General features: G+C 39.0%; 1 protein-coding gene across 8 annotated transcripts in view; it reads left to right on the forward strand.

Annotated features, from left to right (window-relative positions):
- ZNF438 (zinc finger protein 438) overlaps nucleotides 1–20453 on the forward strand; it is a 195934-nt gene that overhangs the window by 7400 nt on the left and 168081 nt on the right. The gene's annotated exons all lie outside the window — the stretch shown is intronic.

Below are 20453 nucleotides of genomic sequence, written 5' to 3' on the forward strand. Positions count from 1 at the left end.
GTCACTTTATTTTCTAGCTTGGAAAATTTAGGAAGGGATTATCAGTTTGTCCAATAAATCAATTTCAGAGATAGGATTTAGAATTTAGATTTTCAGATCTTATAAAACCAAGCCACGCTGTCATTTCCATTAGATCAAAAAGAATATCTACTTAGATATCAGTTGTCATTTTGTTTGAAGATTATTTGATGATATTCAATTCTTGATGTAAGTTTCAGTAGTTGGAAGTTTTAGTGTTTCATATAATACATCCATTAGCTGAATTTGGACCATTGATAGTATGAAGTTGTGGGTCTGGGATTGAGAGAAGGAAAAGGACACCTCTGTTAGTGCAATTGTGTATAGGGCAAGAAGGATTATAATTAGATTTAAATGGTGAAGAGTCCCAACTTTCCATGGAACTGAATTATTGTAACAAAAATATTTTTCTTACCTCCATGAAGAAAAATGCTAATATCAAAGTAGCCATAATATTTATTGTATTATTGATGGAAGAGACAACCATACAAGTGTAGCTGAAACAAAGCTGATTTTCATACTTGCTAAGCAGGGGAGAATTATGCTTGCAGAATATAGTCCTCCAAACAGGCAGAGATGTAGTTAGGATTTTGAGGAAGCATGGAGTTTTAGGATTGGCTTTTTACAAAAGTGAGGTAATTTGTGGATTGGCTGACTTTAAACTTGGAATTTAGGGACTGGCTGGCTTTGAGGAGCCAGGGTACTGAAGGGGGCAGTGGCTGACTGGCCGACTTTCTCAGCTGTGTACTTAACTGGCAATGTTGAATCGAGTTTAAGGGTTGATTGATTGGGGCATATTTAAAACCAGTTCTGTGGTTACTTGTTCCCAGCTTGGGACAGGAGCCAAAGAATAATCTTTTCCTTTCTTGAAGTTGGAGAATAGGTACTTTTTATTTTCCACATTTATGTCAATCATTTGTTAGCAGTTGTGCTAATATGACACTTCTGATTTTGCCTTTCTTCTAAAACGTAAAACAAAAAAATGAGTGTAGTGAATATCGTTTGTTTTCTATCTACCAGTCTCAGGATTATATGATATTTGGGACCCACGCTGCTTCAAGGATTATTTTTATATGTAGTTGAAAAGGTAATATGTTATTTATGGAAATACTTTAATGCTTTAAACATTGTGGTGAAAGCTGTGTTACTTTTATGTCTATTTTTCTCTCTTGTGGGAGTGTGTTGTATCATATGCCTGCCAAAATTAGTTTTGATGGATACTGAATTATAGATCTAAAAGTTTGTTGTTTTTGCTAGTGTTAGAGATACATCTAGAAGCAATTACTTTTTGAAAGTTAACTAGCAATTATTCTTACCAACCTTGTAGAAGGTTTAATGATTTTATTGCATGTCTTTTATATAAGGTAGGCTAAATCATTTTAGTATTCGTGAATCATTTTACCACAATTGTTGTATCATAGTACCATTTATATAAAGTATTTTGGTTTAATATTTGTTTTGGAATATTTTTATTCTTTAGAATGAAATAAAGAGCTATTTATGACTATTTACTTGAACTGTGACAAAAAGGTATTTTTCTAAATTGATCTCTCACAGTAATATTTTAGTTTTAAAAATGTTTTCCTATTGAGATGTTAAAATAAACTCAGAAGACTTCATCTTAGAAATTAGAGAAGGAAAATGAGTTTTTGGTATACTTTATTTTTTGTATTGAAATTTTATTTAAAATACCCTACATACTGTATTTACATATGAAATAAGCTCATAATATTTAAAAAAGAATGGGTGCTTTTATGTTTATATGCAGCCCCTATTTCTTTCCTTAACCTATAGCTTTTGAGCTTACCTCTTTGTCTTCCCTATAGGTACTATCTAGTGATAAATCTGTATTTGTGATTTAGATAAAGCATTTCTATGTGAGAGCTTTTGGAAAACGTGAAGCCTGGTTCTTGTTTTGATTTACAGTCCAAATTTCTGGCCTGCTCTGATGGTTAACCTTAAGAGGTTAATATTAACCCAGTATTAAAATTAATATTATGATATTGTTTATGAAAGAACAGTTGTTTACTAAATGATACTCAAATGCTTTTATCCTTAGCATTTAAATTTTATAAATTTATACTGAATAGGTACTTAAATTTTCAAGGAAAAAGTTATCTTTGATGCCTGAATATGGTTACTGGGATTATTTCTTTGCTATCTACAGTATGAAATAATGGATTCAAAATGTGTTTTTTCTGCGTGCATATGCAGTGAATAGTTGAGCTTTTATTACCTAGTGATATGATCAAAAAAGAATCTTAGGTTAGGTGATCTTTTGTAGTAAAATGGAAAAGAAACCAAAAGTTATATGCTCTTCAATAAAAGCCTTATTTTCTAGGCTTTGCTGATATAATGGATATAAAATGATATCTCATAGTTTAATTTGCATTTCTGTGATTACTAGTGAGGCTGAGCTTCTTTTCATTCACTTGTTACCCATATGAATTTCACCTACAGTTGTCAGATTTAGCAAATAAAAATACAGGACCCTCTGCTAAATTTGAATTTCACTTAAACAACAAATAATTTTTTAGTATGAGTATATACCATGCAATAGTTGGGGCATACTTATACTAAACTTTTTTCATTGTTTACCTTTAATTCAAGTTTAATGGGGCATCCTGTATTTTTATCTGACAACTTTGATTTTACCTTCTGTGAATTGTCTGTGTCTGTCTCTTAACAAATTTTCAGTTGAATTTCCTGTCTTTTTGTTGTTATTTTTCAAGAGTTCTTGGCATACTCTGTTTTTTTTAGATGTTACAAACATATTTTTTACAGTCTTTTGCCTATCCGTTAACTTTGTATATAGTGTCCTTTGTTGAAGAACAAGTCCTTAATTTTGATGGAGTCACTTCCATCAAAATTTCCCCATGTTTGGTTATACTTTTGAGATCTTTCATCACTCAAGGTCATAAATGCATTATCCTACTTTTTATTTCATTAGCTTCATAGTTTCACCTTTGTTATTTATTCATTCATTTATTTATTTATTTAGTTTTATTTATTTATTTGCTGAGGAAGATTCACCCTGAGCTAATGTCTGCTACCAATCTTCCTCTTTTTGTATGTGAGCCGCCACCACAGCATGGCCACTGACAGACGAGTGGTGTAGGTCCACGCCCGAGAACCAAACCTGGGCCACCAAAGCGGAATGTGCCAACCTTAACCACTTGGCCACTGGTGCTCGCCCTACCTTTCATATTTAGATCTTTAATCCATTTGGTCTTTATTTTGTGGGAAGAGTATTAGGAGATAAAGTGAGAGAGATAACGGAGGGAGCAGATTGCATGGGGTTTGTAGGCCATGGTGAGGACTTTGGTTTTTATGCTAATTGAAATAGGAAGCCAGTAGAGGTTTTGAACAGAGGGTGCCATGGTCTGAAATATGCTTTTAAAAATATTCTCTGATAACTATCGAGAATAGGTTGTGTGAGGTATGGCACAGACTGCTAATTCTCGTGCAGTATCTGGTTCCTCCTTCTCTCTTGTAGTATCAGACCCCTTTGGTCTAGCTGAGTACGTGGCTACCCACTTGAGACTGTATTTTTCAACTTCCCCTGCCTGTAGGTATGGCTATGTGATTAGTTTTGGGCCAGTTATATGTAAGCCCAAGTAATATGTGCAACTTCTGGTTTATTTACTTAAAGATAGGGTGCCTGTCCTATTCATCTTGCCATCCCCACCCCCTTCCTACTGATTGGAAAGTGGCAACAACTCTAATGGCAACAGCTGCCTTGAACCCAGAGATAGGAGTCCTATGATGAGTATAGCAGAGCTGTCCCTCATCAGCCGACTCCCTGGATGACACTGTGGAGCAGAACCAATTACTACTCACCCTCCCCCAGCCACCTGCCTATCTCTGTACTGTTTCAAGGAAGAGAATCAACTTCTTTCTTGTTTAAGCCACTGTATTTGACATCATTTTATTACAACAGCTTATCCCATATCCTATATAATGCCAAAATTGTTGTTTTGAAGTGGGGTGTTGCCATAGTAAAAAGCTGAAATGCATGGCGCTGGCTGAGTGGTTGGTTGACAGACAGTAGGCACTATGTTATAGGCTAGAAAACTGGTGACCTTTACTATACTGTGGCAAAACCTTTGGTGAAACTGTCACCTCTGATTACTTGGAAGGCAGTCAATGTGTCGTCTATCTAGTTTGCACCTCCAGGGAAGTGGTTAGAAAGACTGCTGAAACGAGTTGACTACTCCTTGCACCTTTGGCAAGGAGCTGCAAGAGGGTGTCAGATAAGGAAATGATTAGCTAGTTTGCAATGAGAGTTAGGAGTACAGTTTTGCTAAAGGAGTTTCTCTCTGCCCGAGGCCTGTGCTCTGAATTGACTGAAAGGATAGTAATATGGGATATTGCAGGGTTGGAAAAAATTGCTTCTGTATCCCAAACAGCAAGGGATAAGATTCATTCTCAGGAACCTCGCATTAGATTTTCTTGTCCAGACAGTCCAGGCAAGGACTGAATTAAGGATTTACCTTCCCACCTGAAGCAGTCAGTTAAGCTGGGTTAAGCTCTAGTTACAAACACAAAGTCTCAGTTCCCTACAACAACAAAGGTTTATTTCTTGCTCATGACATGTCTATGGCTCTGTTCCACATCCTCTGTTATTCGAGCCAAAGGAATAGTCCTTTGGGGGACATTGCTATTCTGTGGCAGAGGGAAAAGAGACATGGCAGAACCAGCTGCTTGGAAGTGGCATGTGTTACTTTTGTTCATATTTTATTGGCCAAAGCAAATCAAACGGTCAAGCCTGAAATCGGTCAGGCAGGAAGGACCATCTCCAGTCACATGGCCTGCCCTGATGTAAATGGGGTGTGGTGATATAATCCTCCTGTTGTGAATCAGATGACCTCAAGGTAGCTAACCTTAAATTGAAGGAAAGAGAGATGGATCTGTCACAGAGGCTAGCAAATAAAAGAGGAGATATGACAAGCTTAATATGTATGACCAGACTAAATCTTTAGTTGTGGTTACTTTCACATGGCACTGACGACAATGACTGACTGAAGGCAAACAGGCCTACTGAATTTTTGAGAGGATTGTGTTGTCAAGGATGCCACAAGTTTGGCTTGCAAAAAGCCTGGGATGGTTTGACATTGTTTGACACCTAAAGCAACCCTTGACCCCCAAATTTGCTTGACCCCCAGCTCTTTACTGCCTCTTTGGAGCATACACTCTTCCGTGTCCACTTTATATATGGCCAGGAGCATAGCGGAAAAAAAGAATCTTCCAGAGGCAAAACCAGGCTCCAGCAGACAAACTGACAAAGGCGATCACCCCTGAGAACAGAGCAAGTTTAACCAAGGGACTTGCTTCCCTGGTAGAGCGGGCATCCTTTGCCATTCCCATCCAGCAGTATTTCATCATTGGTAAGAATATGTATTTGCCATTCTTTTCTTTTCAAAAAGAATGGAAGACTTATTTGAATTCGTTTTATTTGCATTCCATTGTATATTGGGTGTGGTGGTGGTGGTGGAGAGCAAAGGTTACTCTCTATTAGTTTGTAGGTCACTGGGCTGGGAGGGAGCCACATTGATGTCTGTTGAAGAGATTGTGCATCACCCAGAGATCCTAGACTTTGAGTTGAATCCAGTAACTAGATGGGACTTTATGTTATTTCTTTAGAAAGGAGATAAATGTTCCAGAGTGGGAAGAAGGATGCGCTCCCACCTTTGATATTTAGCTAGGCACATAGCCCCTACATAGAAACTGTATTTCTTAGGCTCCTTGTAGCCAGATAAGGCCATATGTCTAAGTTTTGGCCAGTGGATGGGAGTGGAAGTGGCGTGTGTAACTTCTAAACCACATTTGTATTAAAAATCTGCTTGTTTCTCATATTCCTTTTTCCCCACCCCCGTGAGTAAGGTGTTGGTGAGCCAGCTTCTATCACACAGACAAGGACAATGCCTCCAGGGAGTGGTGGGACAGGAGAGAAGGAACCTCAGTCCTTGGATGAGGAGAGCTGCCCACCTTCCTGGGACCACTTGTCTGCCCCTGGACTCTTACATGAGAGAGAAATAAACTTCTCTTTTGTTTGAGCTGCTATATTCTTGGTTTTGTTATAGCAGATTAGCCTATATCCTAGTTAATACAGGTGGTAATGATGTAAGCAGGAAACAAACATAGAAGGCTAGATTTGGAATTGTTCTTTGTGATTTTATTTTTCAGTTGAAGCTTTTCATTTATATATTCTTTCTATAAAAATTTATTTTTAAAATTATCTAACAGAGAGTTTAGAAATACTTTTACTTGAACATTACTCCTATTATGATTATAGCATATTCGTTTTTATTTCATATGCATATGTTTACATATTTATATAAAATTTTATATCCTGTGATATTTTCTTGTGATATCCATTTTGTCACTTTTCAGTTCTTATTCTTGCGCAGTTATTGTTACATAACATTCAGGTTTACCACACTTTACTTAAAATTTCATTATTGTTGACTGCTATGGAAGGAATTTTGTCCCCCAAAATTTATATGTTGAAGCTTTAACCTCTCATGTGACTGTGTTGGAGATAAGGCTTTTAAGGAGGTGATTAAGGTTAAATGAGGTCATAAGAAGAGAGCCCTGATCTGATAGAACTGGTGCCCTTATAAGAAGAGGAAGAGACACCAGAGCTCTCTTTCTCACATGTGAGGACACAGTGAGAATGCAGCCTTCTGCAACCCAGGAAGAGGGCTCTCACCAGAACTCAACCACGCTGGCACCCTGATCTCAGACTTCCAGCCTCCAGAATCGTGAGAAAATAAATTTCTGTTCTTTAAGCCAGTTGTAGTATTTTGTTATGGCAGCCTGAGCTGACTAAGACAGAGCCCATGCTTTTAACTGCTACACCATATGTAGAGGCTTTTCTCAGATCATACAGTCAATAGCAAAGCAGACTGTGAAGAAAGGTCCAAAAAAGTAGAACATCAAGAAAGAATAATGTTACTGAAGCCAAGAGACAACATTTTAAGATTAAGGATGTCAATATTAATTTGACGGGCCTAGTAAATTCTGAATGAATTTTCCATTAGAAAGTCATCTGTATTTTTGAGAGAGCAGATTTGTGTTTGCAGGCAAAATCTAAATTGCAGAGGGTTGAGTAGTGAATTTGGAGGAGCGGTAAAAATAGTGAGTTTAAACTGTCTTTTAGGACACTTGGCTGTGAAGGGAAGGGGCAAATAGGGCAGTGGCAAGAGAGAGACATTATGTCTAGGGAAGTATATTAGTTTTGTTGTTTGTTTTATGATGGGAGATATTTAAGCATTTATGTGCAGTGGAGGAAACATCAGAAGAGAAGGAGAAGTTGAAGATGTGGAAAGTGGGAAAGTGGGTAAACAGTGGCATCAGATCCCTAAGGAAGGGGGATGAATGGCTCGCATTCCAGAGCGCTGATTGAAGATTAGCTTTGGGCAGGAAGGGGGGACATCCTCTCTCCACACTGCCAGGAAGGTGGTAAGAGTGTGTGTGTGCTTGTTGGTTGGTGGGGGTGGAGGAAACTGTGGGTGTTTGACCTAATAACCTCTCTTTTGTTTCTGTGGAGGTGATGTCATTTGCTGAGTGGAGGGAAGAGTAGGAAGCTTGGAGAAAGTGATGGAATTCTGGAATTGATTCTGTGAGATGTGAGAGAGGGAGCCGATTGGGAGCCCCAAAAAGATTGATGGGCAGCAGTGAGCAAGGGCCTGTAGAGATGGGAGACCATGCATTTGCAGAGTCCCCAGTCCGTGTGGTTGGGGCTTTTTATAGCAATGATCTCTAGATGGTTGGGGTGTGGGGGTGAAGAAGTAGATCCTTAGCTTGGTTTAGGGGAAGGACAAGCCGAGAAGAAAGTCGAGAGTTTAGGCAAGAGAGTGGGCAGAGCTGGGCAATCAGATCCTAGGTTATAGAGGACAAAAAGTGAAGCTTGAAACATAGTTGATGGATCAGGAAAAAAGTAGAGAAGGGAGTGGGGGAAAAACTGGAAGCTTAAACATATTTAAGATCAAGTATGACTTATTTCATGCATTCATTCATTCAATAAATGTTGAGCATTTATCTTCCAGACACTGTTCTGGGTGGTGTGGCTACCTAGATCAAAACAGTGATCAAAACAAAGTCCCTGTCCTGGTAGAGCTTACTTCTAGTGGGGAGGTAGACAACAAACACGTATGTGTATAATTTCATGTGGTAAGAAAATGTTAAAAAGAAATTGAAGAAGGGTAAGGGGGTAGAGAGTGATGCGTCTGTTGTTTTAGATAATGTGAACAGGAAGAGGCTCTTGGAAGAGGTGACCTCTGAGCAGAGACTCAAATGTAGTCAGGACACAGCCGTGCAAAGAGCATCCTGGGTAAGGAAGCAGTCCAGCCGAGCCCTGGCTGGGAGCTTGCCTGAGGAACAGCCAAGGCACTGGGGAGTATGATCCAGGAGGATAGTGGTGATTAATGAGGGGCATGATTCATTAGGACCGCTGTAAGGATTTAGGGTTTTATTCAAGTGTCATGGGAAAGACACTGGAAGGGTTGAATCAGGGGAGTGACTGTCTTACTTGTCTGATGGTTCACGTTGGCTGCTTTGTGGAGAATTGATTGGCAGTGGGAGGTGAGGAATCTGGAGAGCTAGAAGGATAAGAGATTGTGGCTCGCAAGTAGCATATTGGAGTTTAAGATTTCAGCAGTTGAGTGCTTCTGGTTGAAGGATCCCATTGCTGCTCCTTTAAGCAGGTGCAGCCACTCCACAATAGGCATTCTTTTCAGTGGATAAAGGCCTGACCCCGACCCTTGGCTTATACCACACCCTTTCCTGTTTTTGACTCTGCTCCTCACCAGCTTCATTATTCATTCTCCCATTTTGTCCTCACCTTGTCTTTCAGGTCTGATGCACATTGTTGTGTGCCAGGCCAAGACTTGGTTTAGATTTACGTTTTCAGACCTCTTTTTCCCAGTCTGATTTCAGTCTTCAGAAAACTTACCTGGAAGCCTGGTATGTAAGACAGGTGAAAGTGAGGGAAATAGAGTCGGCAGTACAGTGCTCTGCACACTTACAGCTGTTCTCCGACTCCTCAAAGCAACCCTGAGCCACCTCCAGAAAACCCCTAGCCTCCCAATTCATAGTGTGGAAAACCCCGGCATTGAACTGTGTTGCTGCTTCTCTGCAGCAGGCCATCCCTAGAGTCACCTCGGGTCATGCTGTCCTGGCTCAGCCCATGCCTTCTTAATCCTTAGTCACCTAGCTGGCCAAACGGCAGCATGCACACAGTTACAGGGTGATGTGCTGAGGGCACTCAGAGCCATGAGGTAGGCATGGTACACCTTCCCGAGTGTTAGTTTACTTGCTGGCTGTTATTTAATTTACTAAATTTGCACAGTAAAAATTAGTGTAGTTCTAATTATAAGCCGTAAGTTCTGTCTGTCCTCCTGAACAAATTCTTATATTGACCCTAATTAAGAATGTTAAATATTTTTTATAACAGAAGAAAATAGATGTATTGTAGATTAGAATGTGACGTGTGTGAACTCTTCAAGGGAAAAAATGAAGCACTTCGGGCTATGCCTCAGTCTCCTGGGGATTCTTTGGGCCCTCTGCTCTGCACTGGGAATACTTGGATAGACAGGGTTAGAACTACCTTTATAGGTTGTCAGATTCGTAGTTCTGTATTTTTGTTTTTATGTTTAATGGAGCTATTATAACATTTTTATTCAGCATGGAATAGGAACTGGCCATGATATAGACTCTGAACCTTCAGGCTTTTCTGGTTGAAGGTAAAAGTATGAGTATTTTCTTACTTTAGTTAAGTTTCATTTTGACAGATGTCATTCAAGTAAGCATTGCCGCATTATAAAAGTATTTATAAGAACTGAGTGATGGCTACTAAGGCCAATACTCAAAACAAGGTTGTCTTGGGCCGCAAAATAAGTTTGACACTTCCGATTTTAAAAAAAAATAGGATATCACTTGCATTAAAATCTGTAATGTTTCCTCTGAGTTGAAGGTGGATCTTTAAGCACTAAGATAAAAAATTTCTTTGTTCGGACTGTTTGTCATTAAGAAATTGATTTAGGGCTAGAGTTTTTGCATAACACTTCCAAATTATGAGATTAATGAGGGCAACGATTTGGTCATGTTCACTGATGCACCTGAGCTAGGAGTAAGTAGCATGGAACCTGCCATGTAACACTTTACTATATTTTGAGTGAATGAATGAACCATCTTTGATATAACTGGAAATAATTTTGTCTGGTTGTAGGTGCAGGACAGTGTCTGGGTTGAATGAGAGAGTCTTCCTAGGTTTGCGGTCAGAATATTATTCTGAACATGTGGTCACTTTAAATTAATAAAAACAGTAGCACAGCTGTAAGGTTTTTTTTAGTCTACCAGTTGTCAAGTCTGTTTAATCGTATAGCATACCAATTCTATCTGTAAAATGGGGATAGCAACACAAAATCTGTTTATTTAGTGCAAGTAGCTGCACTAAGATTAGGTGAGATACACAGAATGTGAGAAAATATATGCAAATTGTATATGACAATAGACTTGTATCAGAATTTATAATGAACTCTTACAATCAGTAATAAAAAGGACAAATAACCCAATTTAAAAATGGGCAAAGGATCTGAATAGACATTTTTTCCGAAGAAGACTTATAAATGGCCAATAAGCACAGGAAAAGATGCTCAACATCATTAGTCATAGAGGTATGCAAATCAAAACCACAAAAGATAGCACTTCACAGCTATTAGTTTGCAATAATCAAAGACAGATAATACTAAGTGCTGGTAAGGATGTGGAGAAATAGGGACCTTCATCCATTATTGGTGGGAATGTGAAAGTGGGCAGCCACTTTGGAAAACAGCTTGGCATTTCTTTAAAAGATTAAAACATAGAGTTACCATATGTTACCCAGCAATTCCACTCCTAGATTTATATCCAGGAGAAAGGAAAACATACATCCACACAAACACTTGTACATGAATGTTCGTAGCAGCATTATTCCTACTAGTTAAAAAGTAGAAAAAACTGAAATGTCCATCAACTGGTGAATGGATAAACAAAATTTGATATATCCATACAATGGAATATTATTTATCAGTTAAAAGGAATGACGTGCTGATATATACTGCAACGTGAATGAATCTCAAAACATTATGCTTAAGTGAAAGAAACTAGGCACAAAATGCCGTATATTGTATGATTCCACTTATATGAAATGTCAAGAATAGGCCATTCCATAGGGACAAAAAGTAGATCGGTGGTCTGGGAAGGTTGGACAGGGACATGGAGAGTGACTGCTAATGGGTAGGGAGTTTCTTTTTGGGATGATGAAAATGGTCTAAAATTGTTTGTGGTGATGGTTGCACAACTCTGGGAATATACTAAAACCAATGAATTGTACAGTTAAAAATGATAAATGTATGGTATGTAAATTATATATCAATAAAGCTGTTAAAAAAGAAGAAATGAGATAGTATATGGGAATATATTTGAGAAGATACTGTTATTATTGTAGCTTGACTGTAAGGCCATTAAATAGTAGCAGGAGGACTTAGATATTTTTCCTTCCTTGTAGGCCTGTGATTTTTATGCCGTGACTCAACTTGATAAGGCTATAACTCAGCAATATAAAATATTGAAATTGTTGAAACATTAAATGAAAACTGCTTGGCTTACTATTTTTTATTTAATAGAATTTTCTGAATCAGTTAATTAGCAATAAGTAGAATGTGTCATTAAGGAATTAAATTTTAGAATCATAAAATTTTAGAGCTGGCAGAAACTTTAGAAGTCATATATTCGAGGCCCTCTCATTTTGTTTTGTAAGTGAGAGAACTGAGTCCTACAGAGGTTAACTAAGATATCTTTGGTCACAGCGTTGAGTTAAGTTCTCGAACTAAGACAGTGTTCTTTCTGTTGACTACAATTGGTTTTGATGCTATTAATAGTATTAGCAGTGATAATATCAATAGCAGTTATTTAAAGCTACCTGTGTGCTGTGCATTCTGTTAGGCACTTTATATATGTTATCTTGGTTATGCTGCACGACAACTTATGAAGATGATTTGTTTTACCTGTGTATTAGTTTTCCTATTGCTGCTTTAACAAATTAACAAAACTTCATGGCTTAAAAAAACACAAATTTATTATCTTACAGTTCTGGAGGTCGGAAGCCCAATGTGGGTCTTACTAAGGGTCAGCAGGGCTTCATTCCTTTCTGGAGGCTTTAGGGGACATCAGTTTTCTTGTCTTTTCCAGCTTCTAGAGGCTGCCCACATTCTTTGGCTCGTGACCTCCTTTTGTCTTCAAAGCCAGCAGTGGTGGGTTAAATCTTTCTCATATGCCATCTCTCTCATTCTGGCTCTTCTGCTTCCCTATTCCTTTAAGAACCCTTGTGATTACTTTGGGCCCACCTGGATAATGCAGGATACTCGCCTTATTTTAAGGTCAGTTGATTAGCAACCTTAATTCCCCCTTGCCATGTAACAACATATTCACAGATTCTAGGGATTAGGACATGGACATCCTTGAGAGGGGACATAATTCTGCCAACCACAATCTGTTAATTAGATTAAGAGATTTATGTTCAGAGAGGTTAGGTAAATTGTCCACCGTCACAAGATTAGTAAATGAAAGAGCTGGTATTTTAACACGTCTATTATTTAGCATATCTTTCACTATAACATGGCCTTTTCCACAAATGCCATTTGATCCTAGTCTGGAAAAGTAAATAGATGGTGAGCAGTGTCCAAATAGTAAATAGTTCTTTCTTATTAAAGGAAAATCACATTTACTTTAATAATGTCAAGAAATAAAATATATTTATTGATGTGGGGAAAATGTTTATGACTTATCAAGACTTTCATTTCATTAACCCTTCCCCCCATTTCTCTCTATTCATCAGTTCCCTCCTGTCATCAATTCCTTCCTTATCAGCCTTATCAACCCAAATCAAATTACCCTCCTGCAGATTCCCTCAATTCCCTTACACCTCTTTGATCTCTCCCATCTGGCAAAGCCTCAGGACTGGATGAGCCCAACTACCTGCCTGTTGGTTCACTTTAATGATATACTTAGCAGCCTCAAAAGTGCCCTGCAGTCTTCCCATGTGCCTGTGTTATCTCACTCCCCACAGGTACCTTCTCCATACTTTCAAACCTCTTCTCCCTACCAGTGGTACCTGACATCTTAGCAGTTCTCCATGCAGCTGACCCCAGTTGAGCATTGCTTCCTTTCAGGAACACTCTTCTCTTGGCGTTTGTCACACCACCCTTTTCTGGTTTTCCTATTCCCATTCTGGGTGACCATTTTCAGTCTTCTATGTTGGTTCTCCCACTTTTACCTGACTTCTAAAAGAAGAATTCCTCAAGGTTTAGTCCTCTTGTTTCTCACTTTGCATTTTTGCTTTTAAATATGATTTATTTGACCAAGTCTTCCATATTTATATCTCTAGCCCTGGGTTTCTCAATCTTGGCACTAGTGACATTTTGGGCTGGATTATTTTTTTGTTGTGGGGACTGTCATGTGCATTGTAGGATGTTTAACAGCATCTCTGGCCTCTACCTTCTAGTTGCCAGTAGAACCCCCTCTACCCCAGGTGTGACAACCAAAAATGTCTCCACACATTGCCAAATGTCTCCTGGGGGGCAAAATCACCCCCAGTTGAGAACCACTTATCTAGCCTAAACCTCTCTTCTGAGGATTTGGGGATGACACCTTTTTGGCATCTCCACTTGAATGTCTCTTAGGCATCTCAAACTTAACATGACCAAAATGGACTCTTGTTCCTCCTCCCTGATATATCCTTCCTCCAGCTTTCCTCATTTCAGATCATTCATGACCTTGCAGGCCATTGGAGATGCTTTGGCTTTTATTCTGAGTGAACTAAGGGGGGGGTCTCAGAGTTTTGGGCTAAGAAATGATATGATCTCACTTAGGTCAGATCTTTGTTGAGAATAGACTATGTGTTGGAAGGTTGAAGCAGGAAGACTAGTTAAGAATAAGTGAAAGATGGTGGTACCTTAGACCAGGGTGGTAATAGAGGAGATGCTAAGAAGTGATATCGATGGTTTAGCCCTTAAATCCAAATATCCTTGAGAAGAGGAATGCATTGTATTATCATGAGAATAATATCTTAGTGTGATTTGTTTCTCACATATTTTCTGAGAACTTGCAAGAAACAGGTTTTGGTGCATCAGAGTGAGAAGAGAGTAGCCAAAGCCCAGGAACTTGCAGGGATGTTACTTGAAGGAATTCAGGCCAGAACGGGGAGTAAAGTGAGAGACCACAGGAGGAGTAAGCAAGACCTCCATACAGCCAGGTCTACCTCACAGTCTTCCCTAGGGCTGGCCCTCCCACTGGACAACATGTACCTATGGCAGAATGGATAGAATAAATGGAAGTCAGGAGACTTGCCTTCACTAGATATTGGAAGCAGGTCATTTTGGGCTGTAAGGCTTTAAGCTGAAGTGAGGTGGCTGTTGGCATTTGGGATGGGACAGGTTTTTGTTGTGCAAGATTACCCATACACTGCGGAACACTTAGGATCCCTGGTTCCTTGCCAAAAGCGAAGTGTGCCCCTCATTGTGACATCTAAAAAGTCCCTTCCCCTCCAATTTCCAAACTCCCCATGGGAGTTAGACATGCTCAACTGCAAACCACTCAACTCGGCCCCCTTTTCTAATTTGAAAATTGCCGTCCATAACATGAAGTCAAAAGGCTATAGCATGCCAGGCCCTGAAAGAAAACTTGGATTATTTGTTTCTAGTTTGGGGGGCTTAGAAGATATAGCAGTGAATATTGCCACCAGCACTTTAAAATTAGCATTGATTTTTATTGCTGATGCATCCCTTAAGTGTTTTCTGTCCCTGATATGTGCTTCAAAATATTAATTCCTGATTCTTTCATAGAGGATGTGGATATCTCAGGGCCATCTCTAAAGACGGTGCAAAGGACACCTGCTCCAACTGCTCTCTTCGCAGCATTGTTATGTAAGGGAACATGAATTAAAATGAATGAGTTTGGAAGAAAAGGAATTCCCTAGCTGTATCTTAGCAGGGGGAGTGGGAGTAGGTTTGGAAGAGGGAGGTTAATGGCTATGTGTGAGTGTTTATGCACATCATGTCTTTACCAGATCTAGCTGGTATCAAGAGCTAAATATTTTTAAAATCACATTTCAGAAAATGTAGTAGAAAATAGAATATAATATCAGATGTGTGAAAGATCAGTAACTCAATATTGGAGCAATGAAAAACTCACCAAGGAAAAGATCAACAGTTTTGAATATATAAAATTTAAGACTTACAATGAAAAAATAATTTAACAGACTGGGGGAATGTTCATATCAAGTATGACTAAATATCTGTAATACCTGAAGAGCTCTCTCAGATTTAATGAGGAAAAAAGTATCAAGATTTAGTACATAAGTGGACAGAGAATTTTAGCAGATAATGAGTAATACAATTAGTAATAAAAATGTGGGAATATGTTCATCATCACAGGTAATCAAAGAAATGCGTTTTAAATCAACCTTGAGTTACCCCTTCTATTATCTCGAAAGTACTGAAAATTAAAATAACTCACCTTTCTGGTGAGGTTTTAAGGAATTGTGTTCATTCACTCTTATTTGTTTCTTGTACTGTAGTTATTCCCAGCTGCTGTCCGTCTCTGAACATGTGTGATTTCAGACTCTTATGCCTTGTCCATGTTGGGTCTTCCCCCTTTTCCGTTTGACCTCTTGTTGACTTCTCTTCCCTTGAGAGCTGCAGTCAGATGGTCGGGTGGGCATCCCAACCAACTCAGTGCTGCTGGTGAGCCCCCGCCGATTTGCACTCAGCTCTGCACTGCAGTCCTGGGTATATGAGTCATTCCCTGCCCCTTGACTGGGTGGTTCTTGAGGATGAGGGGGTTGTCAGTTGTGCCTCAGGGCCTGGCACACAGTAGTTGTTCAGTCAGTGTTGAACTAAATTATTGAAATTTGGTGAATGTTTTAATGAACTACAGTATGTCAAGGTGATGGAATAACATGGTCACTGAAAGTATAATTATGAGTGTAATTTATGGCAAAATTTTGTAACTGAATACAAAATGGTTTTAGCATGATTTCAACCGCATTTGAAAAGGTAATATTAGAAAAAATACTTATTCCTGTTTGCTAGGATTTTAATCTTCCGTTTAAGTTACTTGATAAACCAACAATGGAGAAGAAATTGGATAGTAGCATCCTCCCTATGAACAATCTGTAGGTATAGATTCAGGAGTGGAGAAGTCTTCTTTGGACCCTTTTTTCCTTGGTAATGACCATAGATTAGGTTAAGTATTCCATAGATCAGGTTAAAAATTCCTTGAAGTACCTTCTCTGATGAAAATTCATTCATACAAGCAAATATGTGTTAAGTGTCTTCAAAATGCCAGTCACTCTTCTAAGCTCTGGGGTTAAAATAGTAGCAGATAAAGTGTATCCCCAACATGATGAAGATTATGGGGGACATAGGCAAAGTGATTACAATAAGTGTGATAAATACTGTGGTGGGGAAGTCTAGCAGGGATGCATGACTCAGTGTGGGGACAAGGGACAGCCTTCCTGAGGAAATAGCATTTAAGCTGAGACCAGAAGGCTGAGTGGAGGTGACCAAGTAGAGGATAGGAAGGGCATGGCAGCAACGACTAGGGGGAGAAGGCCCAGCAGGTTGAAGAAGTGCAGTGTAGCTGACCCATGGAGTGTGGGAGTGGAGAGTGATGAGAGAGGGCGTTGGAGAGGTGAACAGAGTCCATGACTAGGCCTGTTCCCCTGGGACTTGGTAGAGGGTGGAGGGAGAAAATGATGTATTTTCCAAAGGAAAAAGTATTATTCTGCTTGGGTGTAGTTCAAACAATAGTCTTATGCATATGGTTTTCTAAGGCTTTTATTAGTCCCAGTAATGGAATGACTCATAGTAACCTTGTTTCTATAGGAAAAATGTTTTGGGCTTCAAAAACTGTCTTACAATTTAACTTTCAAAAAAAATTTTTTACTATTTGGGGACTGCTTGGACAGGCACACAATTCTAGTGCTTTTTGTTATTTGTGCTCAAATCATGCTTTCTCTGGTGTTTATCTATGTGGCTACAGTGTTGATTTTCTACCCTCTGATATGAATCAAAGGTATCATTCCACAGATGTGGTTGAAATGTTTTCTTTTCTTGAACAGATTTAGAAAATGTATGGAAATAAAAATAGAAATCTTTTTATAAATTGTTTGGTGTTCAGAGATTTGTTCTTCAAAATCAAGGATTCCCTCTGTAAACTATATTGTGGTATAGTGTTATATACTATGAAAGTATGAAAGATGAAACTGACATGAAAATTGTTATAAACAGAAAGTAAAGGAGATTGGTATGGTTTCACTATTGAGGTCAAATGGAATGCAGAAGGTAAACAATACAAGGGTAAAATACCCAGCTTTTAAAAATACTTTAATAACCATGAGCTTATCATCATCTTCTTCTTCATTACTAGCTATTGTTATCATTAGAAATACTAGATTTTTTAAAGCAGAAAAGAGCTGTTAAGGCCAGTCCCTTTATAAAATAGATCTATATGAGCTTCATTTTGTTTAATAAATGAACCATCAGGCTGCAACTCCCTCTAATTCCCATGTCTCCAATAGGCAAAGTTAATTTCATCCACACCCATCTCAGTGAAAATATCTTTCTTTCTATATCAGTTAGAATGCTTTCAGCTGGCAAGTAACAGAAGCCCCAGCTGAAAAGGGCTTAAATAATAAGTAAATTTTATGATCTCGTGTAACTAGAAATCTGGGAGAAAGATGGTTTTATAGTTGGTTCATGTAGCAGCTAACTGCTGTCATTAGGTTCTCAGGATCTTTCTTTCCATTCTGCCATCTTCTTGGATGAGATAGCTTTTGTCCTCAGGCTTGTCTCCTCCTGGTCTCAGGATGGCAGGCAGCTTTAGCTCCAAGATTTACATCCTCATATGAAAGCACCCAAGACTAAGAAAAGAATGTTCCTTGTCTTAGTGTGGGCTACTATAACAAAATACTCTAGACTGGGTGGCTTAAACAACAAATATTTATTTCTTGCAGTTCTGGAGTCTGGTAAGTCCAAGATCAAGGTACCTGAAGATTTGATTCTTGGTGAGGGCCCCTGAAGGCTTGCAGACAGCTACCTTTTGGTGTTTTCTCATATGGTGGAGAGAGAGAGCTCTCCTCATTTTATAAGGACACTAATCCCAATATGGGGGCACTACCCTCATAATCTAATCTAACCCTAATTACCTCCCAAAGGCCCCACCTCCAAATAGCATCACATCAGGATTAGGCTTCAACATATGAATTTTGAGGGGGCACAAACGTTCAGGCAATAGCATCTCTCTTATGTCTTTTTTAAGAGTGAAAAAAACTTTCCCTGAAGCCTCCCAGTGGACTTCTTGACTTCACTAGCCAATTTACCTCATATAACTCATTTCTAAACCAGTCAGTGGCAAGGGGTGTAGAAGTCCTAAGACTGGTTTAGACTAGTCAAGAGTCATGGCCCCCCAACCCTCCCAGAGAAGAACAAAATTAGGATTCTGTTATCTAGAAGGGGAGAGTGTACTGAGGGGCAACCACAGTGCCTGTGCCACCTTCCAAGGCCAGTTCCTGTGCCTGGGCTCTGAATCCCTTCCTACCTCTTGGAGGACTTTATTCTCTTAATCATTTTTGTTTACCTTTGTTTTCAGTCTGTCTCTCTTCTCACTCTTCGAGCTTATTGAAAGAAGAGTGTATATGTGCTGTCCATTGCTCTTCCTCTGTTTTATTCTTAAACCTCTCATAATCTGGATTCTGCTCCTCCTAATAGTAAATCTCCCCTTCTGTCATCATCAGTGCCTACCTGATTGCCTGAGCCTTTGCCAGTATTATTTGTAGCGTTTGGCAAGGCCAGTGGTTCTCCAAGTTTAGTGTACACCAGAATCATCAGGAGGGTGATTAAAACGCAGATTGCTGGTTTCATCCTCAGAGTTTCTAATTCAATAAATCTGAAATGAGAACTGTAGACTTGAGCCTACTTAAACTCTCTGGGGACATTTGACATTATTGCTTTTACTGATTACTACCTTCTTGCTGAGTTTTAAAACTCAAAATTGCCTCCCAAGCCTGTACTTCTTGTTCCTCCTGTATTCTTTTTTTATTGATGAATGGCAGTATCCTTTTCCTCAAGTGAGAAATCTGGAACTCACCCCGGTTCTTTATTCTTCCTTACACCCATATACAGTCAGTTGATGTTCCATACTCTAAGTATCCCTTAAGTACATCATTTGTCTCCATCTCTGTTGTCTCTGCTTTGCTTTGAACCGTCATTTCTTTTCACCTATACTGTTGTAGTGATCGCTAAAGTACTTTTCCTGCTCCAATCTGAGACTTTCTCTTACTTATACTTCATACTGTTGCAGAGTGGTTTTCTTTTTTTTTAAATGCAAGTCTCATCACATTATTCCTGAGCTCAAAATTCTTTGGCTTCCTGCACATTCCAGATAAAATCCAGACTTCTTACAGTGCAAACAAAGAGCTTCAGGATTGGGTCTCTGCCCACCCATCTAGAGTTTGCTTCTCTCAGCTCCCCTCCCTCCTGGGCCTCAGTACTGAAGTTGCCTCAGTTCTGAGTTGTCTTGGGCCTTCGTGCCTTTGTACATGTTTTCTCCTTGCCTGAAATACTTCTCTATCCCCCTCGCTGCTTTGGTAGCTCCTGCTTATCTTTCAAGACTGAGCTCAGAAAGGCATCTACTGTCATCCCGTTTCCCTGGTCCCTTTTCTTTTCTGCACCTGGGAATTTGATGCTCCTTTTCTGTTCAACCATAGAGGTCTGTAAATGGTACTCATTTAGCACTTAAACACACTGCTCAATTCTGCAGGTTTATTTAGTGCTTGCTCCCCTCTAGACTATAATTTCTTTGAGGACAAAGATTGTACTTTTTATCTATTTCCTGATATAACGTAATAATTGCTCAGTAAATATTTGTCAAGTGATTGAATGTAAAGGATGCTTTTTAGTGATAGAACCTGATCATAAAACCAAATCTGGAGAATTTAGGACTGGGAAACAATTTGGAGGGTGACAGAAACACTGTAGACTTTATATCTAGTTGGGTTTGTTCAAGATTCTGGTGGACTTAGTGGTTCTTAGAATCTGTTACAGGGCAGGGATGGGGGTTGGTGATGATATTGTAGAAATCACTTGAGTTATGTTCAAATTAGGTTGCTATTTTCATTTTCTTGAGAGTTTGGAGAAATCTGGGAATATGACTGCTGTTGAGAGCTCTTTGGCATATTAAGAACTCTGTCCAGTAAGATGAGAACATCTGATTTCAGACTTTTCTTTTATATATATATATATATATATATATATATATATATATATATATAAAAGCATGCTAGGCCCAATTTATTTCATTGCTCTTTGAGAAGTTTATGCAAACTTAAAAAC

Source organism: Ceratotherium simum, chromosome 32, assembly GCF_057802395.1.
Source record: "Ceratotherium simum simum isolate JZ-2026a chromosome 32, ASM5780239v1, whole genome shotgun sequence".
In the NCBI taxonomy this organism is placed as follows: Eukaryota; Metazoa; Chordata; class Mammalia; order Perissodactyla; family Rhinocerotidae; genus Ceratotherium; species Ceratotherium simum.